Here is an 18,572-nt window from a genome sequence, read left to right on the forward strand (position 1 = left end):
CAGACAGCAGAAGCTTAGGGCTTTGACTTGTAAGTGTACTATGATCCTGAGAATCTGTATTTTAGGATCCCGACCTGAGGTTTACTAAAGAAACAATGACTAACTGCGATACAATGTTGTACAGACACAAAAAGGAAAGGGTGGCCAATCTATTTACAAGCATCAGCTGTCGTGTTGTGTGCCCATGTAAAGCCCATGTCCTGACCGCGCGGGTTCTCCGCAGCTGCGCTGGGATCAAGGCGTGGGCTGTACCTCTGGAGATCTGCGCCCTGACCAGGGGTTTCTTTCTTAACGGTCTCCTGGCAAAGGGCGATGTCCAGGAGCTCATGTCCTTGCTCAGGAAACCCACGAGGAGATATCCATTCATCTACCATGAAATCTATCTATAGTCTTTCAGAATCATGCCCCAAAATTACACTATTCTGTTCAACCCCATAGGATTTTAACATAATTAACCATTATTAGTTTGTTACCTGTTAGTTTTGTGTCTCTCTGCCATGAGATGAGAAGTCCATTGTTCAAAGCCAGTGTATCTGCATGACTTGCATCCTGCCTCCAGCTCATTAATTCTCCTATACCCATTTAAGTCTCTTTTCAGATGTTTACTCAATGGATTGATCACAGGCAATGGGCACTGTTTGTGCCATGGTTTCGTGCGGTGGCCTGGTGAGCCACATGGCTTCACGCTGTTCTCTTGCTTAGACAACACATTATCAACAAAAATATTTGCAGGGTGAGATTTTCCACCTCTGCCCCCGAACTGGCCAGAACTACTCTAATGCTGATGTGCACAAATGTTTGTGCACACAGTATTTAATTCATGGCAAGGGGCATTTTATTTTCACTTGAGAGCTGGTGTATCTGAACAGCTGTGCTGGTACAAGTTCACAGCATGGATTATGACTTTAATAAACCAACATAACTTTTCCAGAAGCCCTGCAACAGCATCTTGACCTTGTTCCTTCTCCTTGCCTCACACAGGGAGCATTTTCAGAATTCTCTGTTTATACCTGATAATAACATGGTATAACTAATAAACAAACCTTTTGTGGAAACTCCTAGGCAGACAACAGTGTTCATAAACAGAAATTACAATATGTACTAAATCATTCAAAATGAAACAGTACACCAAATAAAGTAAGTGCATTTTATTGTTATCTCATTATAAATGCTTAATTGCTTCCAGCAAAATACTGTATATGCAGATATAAATATTAGATACCTATTTAAAAAGCCTTACGGGAAAATGGACAAACCTGCAAATTAAATATATGCTGCAGACTCCATGGTAGTTCAACAGAGGTGGCCAGAGCAGTCATTGTACACTAATATTTATTGGAAACTGCGCCTTTTCATTATAGATAGTGAACTTTGTGAACTGACCTCAATTTCTCATTGTGATGCCGGTCAAGTCTTTTCGAAAGAAACAGAAAATTTTATTGATTATGCAAAATGTTCATAAAGCATTTTTTTTTTTTTTTATGAGGGAGATCTGGGTGCACTAAAACAACAGGCTGCTGGGATCTAGTTGAAAACGTTGGTTTGAGGAAGGACGAGTGAATGGTTTGGAGCCATCCCAGCTCCCAACCACCAGCAATGCGTCTCTTGGGAGCTGTGGGTCAGGTCTCCCGTGTCCTCCTGTTCTCCTGTGTCAATGTTCTCACCTCGCTGGCATCCCATGAGCAACCACCATCCAAGAAGTGAAAATTTTATTTTCAAGAAAGAGCTTCTGTTGTCTTCCTCTGGAAAACAGACCGTCCATGAAAGCGCATGTGGGCCCCACAAGGGCCCAGGAACAGGTAGCAGTTCCAGTCCAAGTGCTCTTGGTCTGGAGGCAAAGGGAAGAGGTCTGTGCTTTGTCCCCATTGAAGGGACTTCCATCAGGAGCTGGGCAGCACAGAAATACTTGCTGATGGTATGTGTGAATGTAGGCGAATGGAAAGACCTGTCTCCTGCGATGTGCTGGCTTGGTAACTGTGGCAAGGCTCTCCCTGACTAGTTTATAGGAGTTTTTTTGAGTAGGCAGGTTTTAAGTAAAATCTGGGCTGAGCACTCCTTTTGACTACTAGATGAAGCGTTCAGAACAAAATAGGAAAGTAGCTTTAAAAATTAAATAATTCAAAATCCCCTTTAAAAGATAAAATGGAAAGTATTTCATTGGTTACTCCAGAGAAAAATGAAAACCTACCATGAGATCATTCCCAACCATGAAGGATGAAGATACCTGTGAAATCCTGGCTGTAAATCTCAAGATGGTGCTTTGAACTAAGCGGGAAGAGTCCCAGGTTTGGCCTGAAATGAAGCAGGACTCGGGTTTGCTGGCTTTTTCCTTCTTGATGCAGGAGAACTGTGGCTCAGTGTAAAACCAAAGTGCAGTGCGGTAAGAGCTGTTCTAAAGGTTAATACAGAAGTGTTAAGCTTTCTGTGCTTGGACTCACGCCTGGAAATCGCCTCCTGGCTGTGTGGATCAGCACCAAGGGGAGGAACACAGGGGAGAGCAGGATTCTGTGGTATGAAAAGATAAGCAAGTCCCGATCAGATTTTCTCTGCTCTCCAGTGCAGAGGTTTCCTTGCAAGGCTGCTGTAACGGCAGGTAAAACAAGATTGAAATTAAAATGAAAGACAAAGTTTACAAATAAAATAAAATAAAGACAGATGGTTAGCTTTGTGGGCAATTCTAGAAAGCAGAATACAGGGCCACACCGCCACGTTGGACGCAGGCCTAATAAGGATGTCAGTCAGGGTTCTGTAATTACCATTGCCCACCCCGATGAGGTCTGGGGCTTTCAGTGAAGCACCCGATGGCTCTTTAGCGCCTTCCGTCCCCACTGTCCCTGTCCCCCCGGGTCCCGGTGACGCCTCACGGTCACCCCGGCTGTGGGGGCGGGAGGGGCGGGACCCCCGGTTAACAGACAGGGCCCTCAGCCAATGAGGTGCCCCGGCCTGGGGAACCTTCTGGCATAACCAGTAATGGCTGCAGCCGGTCCGGGCGGTGGAAGCAGCCTGGACCCCTTGAAGGAGTTTGGGAGCAGCGCCCTCGCCTTCGAGCGGGACACTGAGGGACTTCCCGGCATGGAGAGCCTCCCCTGCGCCTTGGTGAGCGATAATTTCTCCTAAATATTCCCCTGAGGGAGCCCTTGTCCCCCGGGGTTCCCTGGAGGCCTCTCTGTGAGGGCCCACGCACTGTGGGTCGTTGTTGTTGTGTGGTAATAACACCTCCAACAGGTCTGTGTAATCTGCGGTTGCTGGAGTGACAAATTATTTTGGATAAACCTCATTTCTAGTTGGTTCCCCGCTAAGCAGTTCTGGTCAGAATACAGTGTGTTTGGAGCTTATTGCTTGCTTATGCTGATTTCTGGGGTGACTCTGAGAACAGACACAAACCAGCCCAGGTGGGGCTGTTGTTGAACACACACCTGGGCCGTGCCCGGGGACCCGCAAAACAACCTGTGTCAGCTCTAGGGCTGCTGAAAGAACTCGAGGCCTCCCAAAATAAAGAAGGTTTGTCTTTGGAAAAGCGAGTCTGAAGCAGCACATGTGAGAATAGAAATCTGGGCTGGCGGGAGGTGCTGGAAGGTCTAAACACCGTGGTGTGAAGAGGGATCTCCGTTGCTTTGTTTCTGTAGAAGTCTTTGCTTTTCTCTGTGCTGCCCTGGGCAGGATCCCAGCACTGGGTCCGTGTCCAACAGGGATCTGGTGTGGGATATCTGCTCTGTTTCTGCCTCACCTGTTTGCAGTTCTGAGAATGCAACTGTCATTGGGAGGATATATCTTTAATTGTGTTGTTGTGGAGCCCTTTGATATGAGCAAATTAATGTTGATCTCCAGCTGCTAAGTGAAAGGCTTTTGCCTGGATCAGGTGAAAAATGTTGCCTAGGATGAAGAAAAACACAAGGGTGATGGGATCTGGTAGTACTTCCAACATCAAAGGAGTAGAAACACCATAAATCCTCAACACAAGCTTAGAGTAAGGAGAGTTTTCCGAACATTGACGTGAGGGGGGCCAGTTCACCGTCTGAGACCAAACAGTGCAAACCCTGAAATGGTAATTGCAAAAAAAAAAAATTACTGTTGATAATTGTTTGTGTATAAGCTGTATGTCTGGTTTTACTTTGAGACAGTGTCATGGCAAAGCTTCCTTATTATGGTGAGGTAGATTGTCCTTTCCTGGCATGACCTGTGTGGTGGTTAATGGTTGTCTCGTCACCTACCTGGCCTGCATGAGGCTGCTTGTTTACCTGTGTGATCAGCATCTCATCCTTAATTGCTTTACTTATTTTTTCTTCATCTCGTATCAGTGCCCATAAATTGGTCCAGCAAAGTGCATGTGTTGATGTCACTGCCATTTTAATTAATGCTCCTGATTGTTAGAAGATACATGGAACTGAGGCAAATGTGTGTTGGCTCACGCTAAACATGCAGCTTGGTTTAGGGAGCACTTAGAGCAGTGTAACTACTCCTCCACTTATACAGCCCTAAAATTACATTCAGCCCTTTGAAAGCAACCGTGAGGCTTATGTGGGCCCTGGTGAAAATGAGTTTGACAAACCTGACTTGGCGGGTGGGTGTGTGTTTGCATCTGAGGTCACTAAATGGATGGTATAGATCAAGACATGGAATAGGGTATGGAACAAACAAGTTCTCTTTCTGAGCTGCTTGAGATTGTACAGTTTGGATGGGCAATCTTGCAAGAGCTGGAGTTTTTTAAGGACTTCTAGAAGTATGTCAAGAAGTGGCTCCTCGAGCTGTTTCATTTTTCAGCTTGCCTGGACGTAAGCAAAGCCCTGTTCTCACTAGCCTGCTACCATTGTCTTTCCAAGCAGAATTAAATCAGACCAGATTCTCATATGAAATGGAAATGTGTACAAGGAAAATAGTCATCAGACAGTGGTCATGGAACAATTTTTAAAGAGATAAGATCATTTTATTTTCAGGAAAATGCTTCTAATTGGCAAAGAAGGGTGTTTCACGGTGGGAGATAATCTCATGGGTAGGGTGTGTATTAGCTACAGAGATACAAATATTTTAAGGCTAAGAATATTTTGTTGTAGTTGAGAAATGCCTGCTTAGTGATTTCACTTAGTATACTGCTATACAGCAATTTCTGTGAAATAGCAGTTAAGCATGTTTGTGAAAGACTTGGCTCATATTCAGATCTGCAAATGAGCATGAGATCAGTGGAGCACGAGATGTTATTTCTCCCGGCTTGGTGTGCTCAGCCCTGCTAGCAGGTATGTGCTTGGGTTCACAGCCGTTTAATTAAGGTACTTATGTTGTAGTAGGGGAAAGGGAAGTTGTTTGCAGGACAGAAAGAATTGATTAAGAAAATCAAGTTACCACGTAAGATGGGCTAAATCAAAAGCTTTTATTGAAGTCTCTGTACATTAGGATTAGGGATATTAATGAACTCGGATCTTAACCATCCTCTGGGTTTGTATTTACAGAAACTTTTGAGGTTTTAATATAGCAGCTAGAAAGGGCAGGCACTTGGGGTCACGTCAGAGGTGATCAGATTCCAGTTACAGTGTTGAGATGGGTGTTGATTCAGTGTTACAGACCTTGGTGGCCCTGGGAGGAGTCCTGATACTACTGTGTCTTGGCCAGGCCGATTGCTGTAGCGATCTGCTCAGCCAGGACAGAGAACAGTAGCATGGACATGTGCCTTTGGAACACCAGAGAAATAACTGAGTGTGCTATTCTTCTGGAGAAGCATCTCAGCATTTAAGCTTTGCTTGTAGTAAACCTCAAACCAATTAAGCTAACATCAGGTTTTTAATTGGCGTGGTTAAGCTGCTGCAGACCTCAATGTGCATACTCATAAATCAATTTAAATGCAAGTTGTACCATCTTAGTGAAATGTGCATTAAAGCAGCACAATTCTTGCCTCCCCCCAGAAGCAGCACTTCACCAGAATTCCTTTTAAACAAAAACAGGAATCAGGAGGAAACAATTCTTGGTGACCCTTCACGGATTCACTGGGATGTGGCACCTTGCCTCAGCATGGGCCATTTTGTTGTGCTCTAGGCACTGATGTGGTTGCTAAGAGTGGAATTGTGAGCAGAGATGTGTCTGGAAGGGCGGGGGAGCTCTGCAGTGGTGGGGCTGGAAGGGAAAGGCCGAGCAGGGCTGTGCAAAGGGCAGCGCTGCTGCTGAGCCCTTTGGGAACAGAGACGTGAGCCCTGGCTGCTCATCTGCAAATGCAGCAGCTGGTGGGGGTTCTGCCCCTGCACCTCTGCTTCCTGCTCAGGCTTCCTCGGCGGAGAAACACTGGATCTGCTGCTGCGCCTCTCCTGTGCCCCAAAGCATCCCGCTGTGTCCCACCTTGTTTTAACACGCCACAATGAAGTGTTAATCCCTTCTGCTTAGGTGTGACCATGTCAGCTTTGCCTTGGGCAGAGCCAGCTGTGGCTTACCTTTCTTCCCTAAATCCTAGTGCTTTCCCCTCAAGTCTCTCCTAAGTCCAGCTTTGATTCAGTGATTTTTATCCTCATGAGATTTTCTGGATGGAAAGGAGGAAAACAAGCCTTTCTTCCCTGGCCACGCTCCATTAACTTAAACCTCCCTGTGTGGAGTTTCCCTCTCAGTCCCCTCAGCCCATCTACTCTGCAGACTGTGACTTCTTAACGGCTCCTTGGGGAGAGAAGCAAATGCTTCAAATTCAGAACAAAGCTGTGATCAGTCCTGGAAAGAAGGAAAAAAAAGGACAGTTGTTTGTTCCTGCTCCCACCTGCAGAGAGTCCATGTGGCCAGCCAGTGCAATGGGTACACTGGGTGGAAGAGTCTACCCCAACCCTCTTGGTTCTCACTCCGGTCTTTATTTTTCTTAGTTTTTCAAGTCTTTGAATTGCAGAAGGTCCTTCTTGTATGAACAAAACCTGTATGAGAAGCCTGCACATGAAAGTGGACACTTGTGCTGAGTTGTAACTTAGGGACTTTATTACAAAACCATCAAGGAAGTGTTATTTTATATCGATATCATATTTATATATTTTTATTTTCTTCTCCGCCCTTTTTCTTAATTGGATGGCAGCCAGATGACAAGGTTATTCTGTGAGACAATCTGGGAAATGACAATGGCAGGATTATAATTAAGTACCAGGGCATGCAGCTAACACAATTACCATGCTGTTATTACACTGGATGATGTGCTAAAGAAGCTCATAAAAATGATGTAAAGAATATAAATCATGGGACATGTATACAGTTGGGGAAGAAAATGTTTCCCCCTTTGCCGATGTCCAACCAGTACTAGGTAAGTCCAGTGGGAGAGATGTGTTGTTGCACTGACAGCTTCCCTACCTTCAGATGGTTCTAGTAGCAAACAACGTAGTGGTTTTTTAAGTTTGTTTGTTTGTTGTAATTCTCTCCAGCTTCATGCATGGTACTACAAATCTTAGTAATTTTGAAGCTGGTATTTCCCCTTCTGCTTTCAACCATGACTTTCTTTTGTACCAGCACCTTTGTCACGTCTGGCCACATCTTCCCAGTTTTGAGGCTTCTCTTGGCATCATGCAGGCATCTGTCACTGCTGGCAACATTATTGTACTCTGCTGATTTCCCTGGTTGTCTTCTTGATAAAATACTTAAACCAAAGCAAGTCTGAATCTTCTCACTGAAGACAGAAGACCTAGGGAACTCCTGTGAAAGGCGCCTATTACACAAAGCACTGATTAACAGCATATACCTCTGAGCTATATCTTTAGTTTTCGATTCTTCAGCTGAATGGTGAATTTGAGGTTTGTGCTTGTCAAAGTCTACCTTGAATCAAAACATTCTGACGCTTGGTTCAAAAAGGGAGTCTTCGGGTATCTCTGTTCTCCTGGCCTTTGCAGACATTGGGTGTGGAGTTGAACACCTCTGGAAGGCGGACTCCCCGAAGCAGGGCTGGTCAGGAGGAGCTCTGCTGCTTTCTATAGCCGAAGGCAGTTCTGAAATTGTCATGCTTCACCGCATTGCTCTTTGGAGAATGTTTTTGTTTCAGATCATCTTCTCCTTAGAAAGCTGCCATTCTGATAACTTCAGAAAAATGCCAAAAACCTTTTTCATCTTTTAATTGGCATTGCTTTCTGCTGCGCTGCACAAAGCTAAGATTTCAAATGGTCAAATTTTATCAGTTTGAAAACCCCAGTACTTTGAAATGAAGTGTAAAAGAAGCTAAATTTTCTCCAGTGTCTGTGTTTTTTTTTTTTATCTAAACATTCTGGTAATTTGAATGATTTGAGGATATTTAGGCCTTTGAATTCTAGACTAATGTGCTAAATTCACAGCCCTTGAAGTGCTCGTGGTATCTCAGATCTTCTCTGAGCACCTCCAGTACCTTAATTCCTCTTCCAAGGCTAATCAAGGACAACTGCAGTCTGAATAAATGTCTGAACCACAAACTGGTTCCCTAACTCTGCAAAACACCCTCTGCTCCTCTTGAGCAACACTGCAGGATCAGGCCCTGCGGCCTTCTGGCTGGACCGTTCGTCTCATTAAACTGAAATAAATGCAAAGAAAAGGGGCTTTCTGCCAAGCCTGTATTGGTACAAATTTTGAAATATGGAGCTGGTGAGCTTGATTTACGTCCCAGTAGTTGGTAATTAGCATGGTTATTTGTAAATGTTGTGCTGCCTAATCTCCACTCCTGGAAGGTTCATCAGTTTAATGTTGCCCAGACATTTTCAGCTCTTCTTGCTCTGAGGTTACTCAGCACGTGTTTTGGGAGCACGGGCTGGGCTGGCTGTTGCAGGCAGAGCTGCTGGTGGGACTCAAAGTCTCCAAGCCCCTGTCTGTGCTGGCCCTGGGGTGCAGCCGTGTTTCTCTGCAAGCTGCCCTTGTGATAAGGGGTTGCTGAAGGGTATTTGTAGGTCCCTTTGTGATACTGGGTTTGCCGAAGGCCATTGGTAAGGCTGTGTTTTCTCCAGTTGGATGTTTCTTCCTGTAAATTCTTATCACACTCAGTTGTACATAATGGAGAGAACTGTGGAGATGACAGGGCTTTATTATTACTTATTATTATTTTAAACTTTCTCTTTTATAAAAGGCAGGACAAGAGGCTGCTGCCTGACATTTCAGTCAATTCTTTTACTTCATATTTTAAAACATAATGAGGAGCCTGATGTACTGACTGGCAGCTGCAGGCAAGCATCTTATTCTTCAAAAGATTTAAATGTAAGGAGAGCTGCTCATTCAGCACTGATCTCCTGCTGGGACACAGGAGTCTGTAAGGAACAAAATCCATCTGTACTTGCTGGGGAGGATTTGCAGGTCTCTTCCTTGGGTGCAGGGATTCAGGCAGGAAGGGAGAGCACAGGGATCGCTCATGGAAAAGGGGCTTCGTTGGTGCAGTGACTGGCTGATGTTTGTGAGAGCATTGGCATGGGCATCTCTGCATATATGTATATATATAAAGTGCTCCTGTGGGCTATAAGGGCTGTGGAACAACTGGATTCAGGGCTGTGTGTGTCTGTGCTGCCCGATGGATGGACTCAAAAACTTGTTGCCTACGTGCCGAAATCAGAAAAGACCATCCTCCTGCTTCTGTGTCCACTGCTTTTTACGTTTCTACTCTGCTCTCCATACGCGGAAGGGAGTGGATGGGACAGAGAAGCCGCGGATTTTCAAGCACAGTGCAGCTTGGCCACAGCTGGAGATGTAGCAAACAGGCAAACCCTGCCTGCAAACCCCTCTGCCTGTGCACAGCCGCCCGGCTGGCCCCTCCACACCCATTGATCCGCAGCCCACGTCTCTGCATCTCGATGGCTTTGCTGCCCTGCGGCACCTCCTGTTCCCAGCACTGCTCTTCTTGCAGGGGACTGTTTCTACTGATCCTTGTTCTTTCTGTTCCTGGTGTGTTTTTGTCACCAACTGGATGAGTGGGCGAGCAATGCGGTTTGTTGCATTAGTGCTCTGGAAGATACACAGGAGGGGATGGGAAGCGCCAGGCTGAGCTGCTGGGCAGCGTGGGGACTCCCACGGACTTGCCCTGAGTGATGCTCTCTCTCTGTCCTCCGCTTCTGAAACAAACAGATCACCATCTGGTTTTCCTTTCCGTGCAGAAGCAAGAATAGCTAAGTTATATTTCTGGAGCTACTTTGGTGATAGGGAAAGCTATTAATTGACATGATAGCTGGCAAACATTGTCCAGCAAGGCAGTTTACTGCAGCCATGCTGCAGCAGTACTGGACACCAAAATATACCTGGGTCTATATGATATATTCCAAAGAATACATGTGAATTATAGCCTTTGTAGGAGTGTTATAATCTCTGTTCTCTTGCAGAATTTGCTCTCTTTTTTTAAAGCCACAGCCTTCAGTATGAATTCCAGCTTTATATCTTCATTTCCCCTTCCCTCCAAGTGAAGTGTTTTGTTGTTTTTTTTTTTTTTTTTTTTTTCCTTCTAACTTGTATGATTTCTGGACACTGAGGATAGGCAGATGCTTCGTGGGATCTTTTCCCTTGGTGGGGAGCTCATACATCTCCTCAGCCCATGGGCCAACAGAGATTGCTGTGCTGAGATGATGCCGCTTGGTCTGTGAGCATCAAGGTGCTCAGCTCACCCTTCTGCCTGCTGTCTGTGCCACACAGCGAGGAGCAAAGTGAACAGTGATGAAAGCAGGAAAGATCGCTAAATTTTATTCAAACAGGCTGTTTGAAAGCTTGCCTTAAATATTTTCTGCTGGAATAAGGGTGGTAAATGCCTGAAGGTGAGTAGCAGGGACTTGGCATATGTGGCAGTTGACCTTATTTTCAAAACATCACTGAGCATGGAAACTTTAAGCATGAAAGACAAGGGATCTTGTAAAGCCTTGAGGTGTTCAAGGAGCAGACTCTGCCTCAGAAAGATTCAGGGAGGTTTTATCCATCTCTGGCCATCAGCTGAGGTATGAAAACATTTGTGTTCCTCTAATTGTCATGTCAACTAACACAGAAATAGTTGTGAGACAAGAGGTGTCAGTGAGATTCAGTGTTTATGAAGCAAGAGGGACTCGGGGTGTCACACTTCAGAGTCTTTTTAGAGAGGAAGAAATATAGAGTAAGATGAAGAGCTTATCCCCGATATGGCTGGAGTTTTACATCCATGCTAAAGCTCTAGTTTCACTGTTGAATCGGAAAACCATGGCTGAGATTTGGGCCTTTTTTCTTCTCTCTTTCCCCTACAAAGACTCAGAAAGACAGCACCAAATGTACCTCATTAATTTTGCAGCTAATAAGCTGCAAAACTGAATTCATAGAATCACTTTGATTGGAAGAGACCCTCAAGATCATTGAGTTCAACCATAAATTCAAGGGAAAGATCAGCAGAAGCAACTCCCTTGAAACAGGGGAGCTGTTGAAATAGGGAGCTGTCCCTATACCCCTGGGGTTCCTGCTACTCAGGGGGTGACCTCCCCAAATTCTGGCCCTGGTCCAGCTGCACAGGAGGAGACAGGAACCTCAGGATGGGAGGACTGGATGAGATGAGTAATTCTGTGGCTGTCCTCCATGAGAAATGCAGAGGGGATGGGAAGGACTTGGAAGAGAAGATGTGTTTGAGGGAGGAAGTAGTAAGGGATGGATGGGAAGATTGTCTTCCTGTGAACTAGAACCCAGCGGGATGGTGGATGGTGGTATATGGGGTGTTCAGCCAAAAGAGGCCACTGCAGTGCTTATCCTCAAAGGGCAGAAGCAACTGGAGTGCCCTTGGGGTTTGACTAAAATAACAGGCAGAATAATGACTAGTGGCATCCAAATGGGAAACTGAGGCAGATCTGTTGCAGATCATCAAAGGTTGCTGCTGGTGGCGCTCTGCTTTGCAGTTGCTTAAATAGTAAATATAACAGACAAGTGTGTGTGGCCATAGTGGTGCTCAAGCTGTGCCCAGCTCGACTGTGTTCCGAGCTGACTGTGGTACAGCTGCAGCAGGGGGAATTTGTTCCTGTGCCATCCCGTGCAAGCATTCAGAGGCTCCGTGGCTGGCCTCCTCCATGGCCCAGCAGATGCTGGGCTTTGGATCAGCTTGGGCAAGCAGCAGCTCTGAGCAGCTGGTGGGACTTGCAGTGTGTGCAGAGCCGCAGATGGTGTCTGGTACACAGCAACTCCAGACAGCGGGCCCAGCCCTTAGTGCCCCTTCTTTTATCAGTGGTATAAAAATCAGTCAAAATGGGGATGATTTACATACAGAGCTAGATTGGATCCTCCTCCAGGATCCTGTGCAGAATATTTATGAGCCTGCCATTTTTCTCCAGTTGAAGAGTCGTCCTGGGACGCAAGTCTGAGCTACATCAGCTGTGGATTTGGGGTCAGAGGCTTTAACTGATGTACTGTCCTTTTGCTAATGCCCGGACAGTCCCTGATAATCTTTCCTCAATAGGTGCAACACCAGTTTAGATGCAACGTGTTTTCAGTGGCCATGAAAAGCTCATGTGAAGGTGGCTGGAGGGCGGTAGGTCAAAGCGGCATGGCCACAGCGAGCTCTGTGGTGTCGGTGAGACCTGGAAGCCTGGTTCCCTTTGCCTCACTCCTGTTTCTCCATTCCTCTAAAAGCTTTTTGTTCAGAAATTGAGCAAACAGCAAACACAGCCCAATTTGCCCAGTCGACTAGGAAACAGATATTCCCAGAGCCTGCTCTCAAACAAATGACCTACTAAAAATAGCTGTGGTTAAGAGCAGGTGAATAATACTGTTGCAAAACCTGTCTGACTGTTTTAGTAGCTGTGGACTGCTGATCTTGGAGGCCAAATTTGGCTGTTACCTCTGGTGGAGGGCAGGGAGGGGTAGGTGTGGTGTTGACTCCCAGACTTAGAGCCTTCTGCTCTTTAGCTTTTATTTGGATACAGTATTAACCCTCTTTGCAGCTCTGCTGCCCCCTCTCACAACTCAGCAGGCCAGCAGGGGGCTCAGTGATCCAAAGGGGGCTCTTGAGGAAGCCCCTGAATTATCTGTGCTGTATCCAGCAGCACAGGATAGTAGGTGTCAGACTAGGAGGAAAGGGGCAGCATTTTGGGGTGTTGTCATTGCTTTAGTGTTTGTAATTCTGGGCTTTGTTGGCAACTGACAAGATAAAGCTGGGCTCTGGTAGAAAATGGGGAGTCTTGACTTGAAAACTTGGGCAACTGGGTTGGTTTGGCATTTTTCTATCGAGTTCTGCAACTGAAATGGCTTCTGTTGTGTCACTCGAAGAAAAAAAAAAAGTCAGTTTCTCTAGACTGTGGTTTTTGTGCTTTTAGGAGTGGACATTTCTGTGGCTGTCTCTGACTATTCAAAAGAAGCAAACCTGCAGACAGATATTCCTTGCTTATTTTTTCATGGCTCTGCTCAGCACTCTCTCCTTCATGTCTTGATGGCTGATGTTCAGAGGAAAGGTCAGGAAATGCTGCGTTTGCGTCCTTCCCCGGCCAGCACCCCTGTCTCTTGTGTTCCATGGCTGATGTGCTCATGTGTCTGATGGACAGATGTCACTCCATGACAAGCCTTTGCACTGCTCTCTGGAGAACTGCCTGAGTGTGATGTATGCAACAGAAGGATAATACTGTGATTTCTTTGCATTTTAGGGAACTTGTAGCATGTCCAGGACTTGTCTTCTTGCAGCAGTTGTGTTTGATGTCTGCTGTAGGTGCTGAGATAGCTCTGACTACTCCCGTGGATTTATTTATTGGCTCCTTTATGTGCTGTTCCCTACTCGGCATGTCTTTAGGTTTCTCTGTTCCCCTCATTTGCAGTCCTGGGAAGGTGCTATGAGAGTGTCTGGGAAGATGCCTGGATGTCAATAGGCTGCTGCGGTGATGGAGCACAGAAGCGGCTCGGGTGAGCGCAGCATATGAACAGGGCTCAGGGAGGCTCTGCAGAGCACATCAGTCACCTCTCTGCCACTCCTGACATCTGTCCTGGGTTTTCAAGCTGGCCTTCTTCTGAATGGCTTGCAGGCTGAATAACTGCTTAAAAAAGGCGAAGTAGAAAGCCCTCTGTATGTAACATTTTAGACTTCCCTTTTTAAAAATACAAAGTAGGTGGCAATACTGAAATGAGCTGCTTATTAATGGCAGTGCACAGAGTACAATGTAACTGAGCAAATGTGAAGGCCTGACTCTTTCTCAGAGTGCTGGTCATGAATAATTTGCTTAATGGTTATATCTAAAGAATCTGTTCTGGGATAAGGAAGCAACTTTAAAAGGTAACTCACAAATTAATATAATGAATGAAGGAACATAAGAATTGCCAGGCTGGATCAGACCCTTCTTTCTTAGATTTATATCTTGATTTAAAACTGTAAGTAACTGTTTCAGAGCAAAGTATGAGAACTTAATGGAAGCAGTTAATGGAAGAACTCGCCCACATATTCCATCTTTCCTATCTTTAATGATTAGCAATTAGTTTCAAGCCTGACGAACAAAGTTGAATACCCCTTCCACAATACTTCTATTGTAATTGATACCTCAGAGTATTCTCTATTAATGTAAATGTCAAGGGTGCTTTCAAATCTTAAGGCTTTTCCCATCTTGGTGAGTGTTGATTGTGCTTGAACTCACTTGAGACAAGATACGGAGACGGAGTCTTTGGATTCCTTTTGCATCCTCTAGCATTCCCGTCTTTGACTTGCTGGACTGTTTTCTTTTGTGGATATTGGTCAGCAGAGCTCTTGAATTTTCCTCATATACTGGCAGCCACCCATTCCTTACTTTAAATGAAAATATTTACAATGACATTGTTTGTGTCTTTGAGCGACGATCCTGTTTTTTTGGATTACCCTTATGAGCTTTTTGGAGGTCTTTTTTTGATCTCTGAATTCTTGCCATCTCTGCTGTCCTTGTTTTGAACCAGGATGACCACTACAGTTGTAGTCTCAAATAAGGTATCGGTGTCTCCAAAGACATGGCAGCTTCCTTGAGATAGTCAACTGATTTTGCTGCAATGTCTGTTCTTCTCTGACTCCTGAAGATCTGAACCTTCTTTCCCTGCTCTGAGCCATTTTCATTATTTCACTTTCTCCTATATTATCTGTCTTTATTCTACGTACCGTAAAATCTTTTGTTTTGCCTGCTTCAGAATCTGAGTTAGAGAATCTGCAGTTATGTTTTCTCGTGGTGAAGCTGATCTACATGAGAACTCTCAAAGAGAGGACAAGCAAGCACTATCCATGGAACAACTCCCCACCCTTCCACACGAAGCCGATATGTGTATCTGCACAAGAGAAAACACGTGGCCTTGGCCTGGAATAATCCCGGCAAAAGGATGAGAGAAAGGAAAAGAGAAAAGGCTTTGTCCTGGTTAAGCCTGGGGAAAAGCTGGAGCTCAGCGCTGCATGGGTGGGAGAAGCACTTGTCTAATTCTGTATTTCAAGCCTCTCTTGGTGTGTAGAGCTTGTCCTCCTGGGCTGCGCTTGGCACGGGGAAGCTGGTGGCTAAAAGAACATCACAGGAGTGTGGTGGGGCCTGTCCTGAGAGTGTCTGAGCCTGCTGTCCTGCCCCAGGAGTGGGGTGTCCCTGGGCCCCCAGAGGTGCCTTTGCTGCTCCTCTTGCTGTCAGGGTCTGCCTTGGCTCCTTACTGCCCTGCTTCTGACTTCGGCACCTTATTAAGTCAGTCCTTATTGTCTCTTTTCCCTGAGAAGGCTCCTTGTTTTTCTCTTCTCTGGGAATATACTTTCCTTCCTGGATCTCATGTAGATTGGTTTCTTTCACCATCATCATCCCATTTCTGCATCAGGCTCTGGTTTCTGTTGATCTTCCAGCTGTGAAATAGCAGGAGAAGAGCGGAAGAGGACCAGCAACAGATAAATTTTGAAGCCCTGACCCAACCTGCAGAACTGGAAGAGATGAATTATTTAAGTTGTGCTTCATCAGCTAATTTTTTAAGTTTGCTGCTTTGAAAGCAGCTGATCTGAAAGTGAAGAGCAAGAGTTCCAGCCTTTTGCAGGAGTGGGTGAGTCGTGATGTTTTCTGTCAGTCTCTGCTCTGGAAAGCGTCAGGACTCCTCTGCAAAGGTGGGCTTTTGAGGGCAGGCGGATGACTGTGCTTGGAAGGGATGAATTACACCCTCCCCAGGACAAAGCTTTCAGAGCCGTGTGTACGCAGCGCTTGTGCAGAACAAATTTTGTCTCTGCCTTCTACTGTACCTTTCTCTGAGCTGCAGCGAGAGCTGCACCCACAGTGGTCTGGCTTTCCTCTGCCGCATTAAAACATGTGCAGTTCTGCCTGTTGTGTGAGGAGAAAACGGGAAAGCCAGAAGGATTAAGCACCATTATTCTGCCATGCTTTGTCATGTTGAGTCGTGTCAGTTGGTTGGGAAGCTGGCTGGGGATGCGTTTGGAGGAACACGCTATTCCCTAGTTGCAGAGCTCCTGTTTGAGACATGAGCAAAGCCAGAGAGAGGGGTGAGAGAGAATTCGGATTCTGCCTTTTTTTTTTTTTTTTTTCCCCCAGTGCTTTTATTGCTCAGTTTTGGAACTAAAATGACCCAGACATGAGAAGGGAGCAGCCTGTTTCTGAATGGCTTCAGAGTGCTGGGACAATTGAGGCATATTAGCATGATGGAACAAAAACCTGTGTGCTTGGGGGCTGGCTTTGGCAGGTCACTTCTTCGAGAGTCTGGGTGCCTGGAAACACCGCTGCTGTGTCCAGCTCTGCCCTCCGTCGTGCAGAGGATCAGCCAAGGGAGTATTAAGAAAGGGTAAGGCAGGTGTTAAAATGTGCCGAAACTCCTCCCTAACCACTCTTAACTGTAACTCTGTGGAGATGCTGGCATTTCAGCTCCGTGGCCCAAAATCTGAGTATTTTAGATGGAGACACACAGAATTTATTCTTCGCTTGCCTTTCTGACAGCATACATTTCAAACTGGAAGCAGATAGAGCTTTTCTTTTTCAGACACTGTCTATCAAATGTAAGAACATTGTTTGAACCACTTTAGAAAAATCAAAATGTTTAACCTAGAAAAACTTGAAACATAACATCAACCCATCCATCCCGCTTTCCTTTTTCTTACAAACTGGCTGCTGATGCAGTGGAAGTTCATGGAGGTTTGATGATTGTGAAACAGCATGTTTGGTGAGAAAATTGTTTGTTTCCAAATATTAACCTTTTTTTCTTTGCTTACATCTGTTGGTGACGGTTACACTGACTCATACACTACTGTCTATCCTGTTTTCGTCATTGAGAGACTTTATTAGACTGATTTATTCTCTGTGAAAGAAATGCTATAACTTTTAAAGAGGTTGTTGTGTATGCTGACACCAACCGACCACATAATCATGGTGCTGCCCCCTGGTTCAGTCTGGATCCTGCTCAGCAGTTTCACCTCTTCCCACCCCGTCCGGCTCTTACCCAGCTCTTGCCTGGTCTTGCTGGCAATGGGGTTTTGCCCAATCTGGTACCTCCTGAGTCTTCTTCAGTTTCATCTCCTTTTTCTGACGCAAAAGAGAAAAGTCTGAGGCTCCCTCGCTGTATCTGTGAGAGTCTAAACGAGCTGTGTGAGGTTCTCAATGCCCCATTTTAATAGTTGAGCTGTTTATATCTTGTAAACAAGATTTCATTTTCTTAAAAAAACAAAACAACTCTTTACTGTTGAATATTTTTACTTCATTAAAATACCATGTCTATTCAAAGCCTCAGAGTTTGGGGCTCCCACAGAGCTGCTGTCGTTTGAGAGGGGACAGTCTCCTCCTGAGTTCAACACTTAGTGTTTCACTGATTTTCAGCTTATTCCTGAGTTGGAAAACAAGAAGAAGAATGACTTGCTCTCCATTTCCTAGCTCTCTCAGGACATTGATTAACCTGCTGCTCATTCCCTTGCCAAGGTGAATTCATGTTTTTGTTCCCCCTCTGTAGGAGTAGAAAAAATCGTTCCCATTACTGCTCCGCACATCCTGCCAAGCGTGCACTCGCTGCTCCGCGGGGCTCGCTGGGCAGCAGGCGGGTCCCGAGGAGGTTAAGTCACTGTTCTGCGTAGGAGTATTGTACCGATTAGTAATACTTGCCATTCATTTCATACACTGAATTCCTGTTGGCCACAGACCCCAAAATAAGAAATGTTAAAATAAAACTTGTAATATAGCATTGGGCTCTGTAGCAATAATGCATATTTGGTATACGCCATTAAATGACTAATTTTAAAGCCGTATCTTAAATATGAGTCTCCACTGGGCAGGTGCATTCAAATTAAAACATTAATATCCCTGGAGCTTGGCATGGCAGGGCTCTGAGCAGCGGCTGCAATCTGCAGTGTGGTCCAGCTCTTTATAAAGTCAGGATTAAAGACCTATAATGATGAAGCGGGGCTGGATTCTGCAGCATTTGCGTGTTTCAAATCTCAACACGCTCTCCACCAACAAAAGCACGTGTCCTTTCTCAGGTGCTCCTGTTGCCTACTCCAGGCAAGGCCAAGTGGTGTGGGGCAGGTACCAGCACATTCAGCAGATGCTTTCTCCTTAGTTAAAATATGTTAAATTTACACCCGTTATTATAAAGTGCAAGTTCCTTGGCTATGAATTGAAGGAAATGCTCATTTCTTTTTCATAATCATCTTTGCTAGTCACAGGGCAGTTGGAATAATGTGTTCTTTTTCAGATGAAAACAAAGGCATAAAAATAGATCTTCAGAGCTTAGAACAGTGGCAGGAA

At 45.3% G+C, this 18,572-nt stretch overlaps 1 long non-coding RNA gene across 1 annotated transcript in view; it reads left to right on the top strand.

Annotated features, from left to right (window-relative positions):
* The first annotated feature begins 2,945 nt into the window (after positions 1-2,945).
* LOC135575551 (uncharacterized) overlaps positions 2,946-18,572 on the top strand; it is a 113,474-nt gene continuing 97,847 nt past the window's right edge. The window contains exon 1 of the long non-coding RNA XR_010466521.1: positions 2,946-3,096. This is a non-coding gene — a long non-coding RNA (uncharacterized LOC135575551). The remainder of the gene's footprint in view (positions 3,097-18,572) is intronic.

This window comes from Columba livia, chromosome 16, assembly GCF_036013475.1.
Source record: "Columba livia isolate bColLiv1 breed racing homer chromosome 16, bColLiv1.pat.W.v2, whole genome shotgun sequence".
Classification (NCBI taxonomy): Eukaryota; Metazoa; Chordata; class Aves; order Columbiformes; family Columbidae; genus Columba; species Columba livia.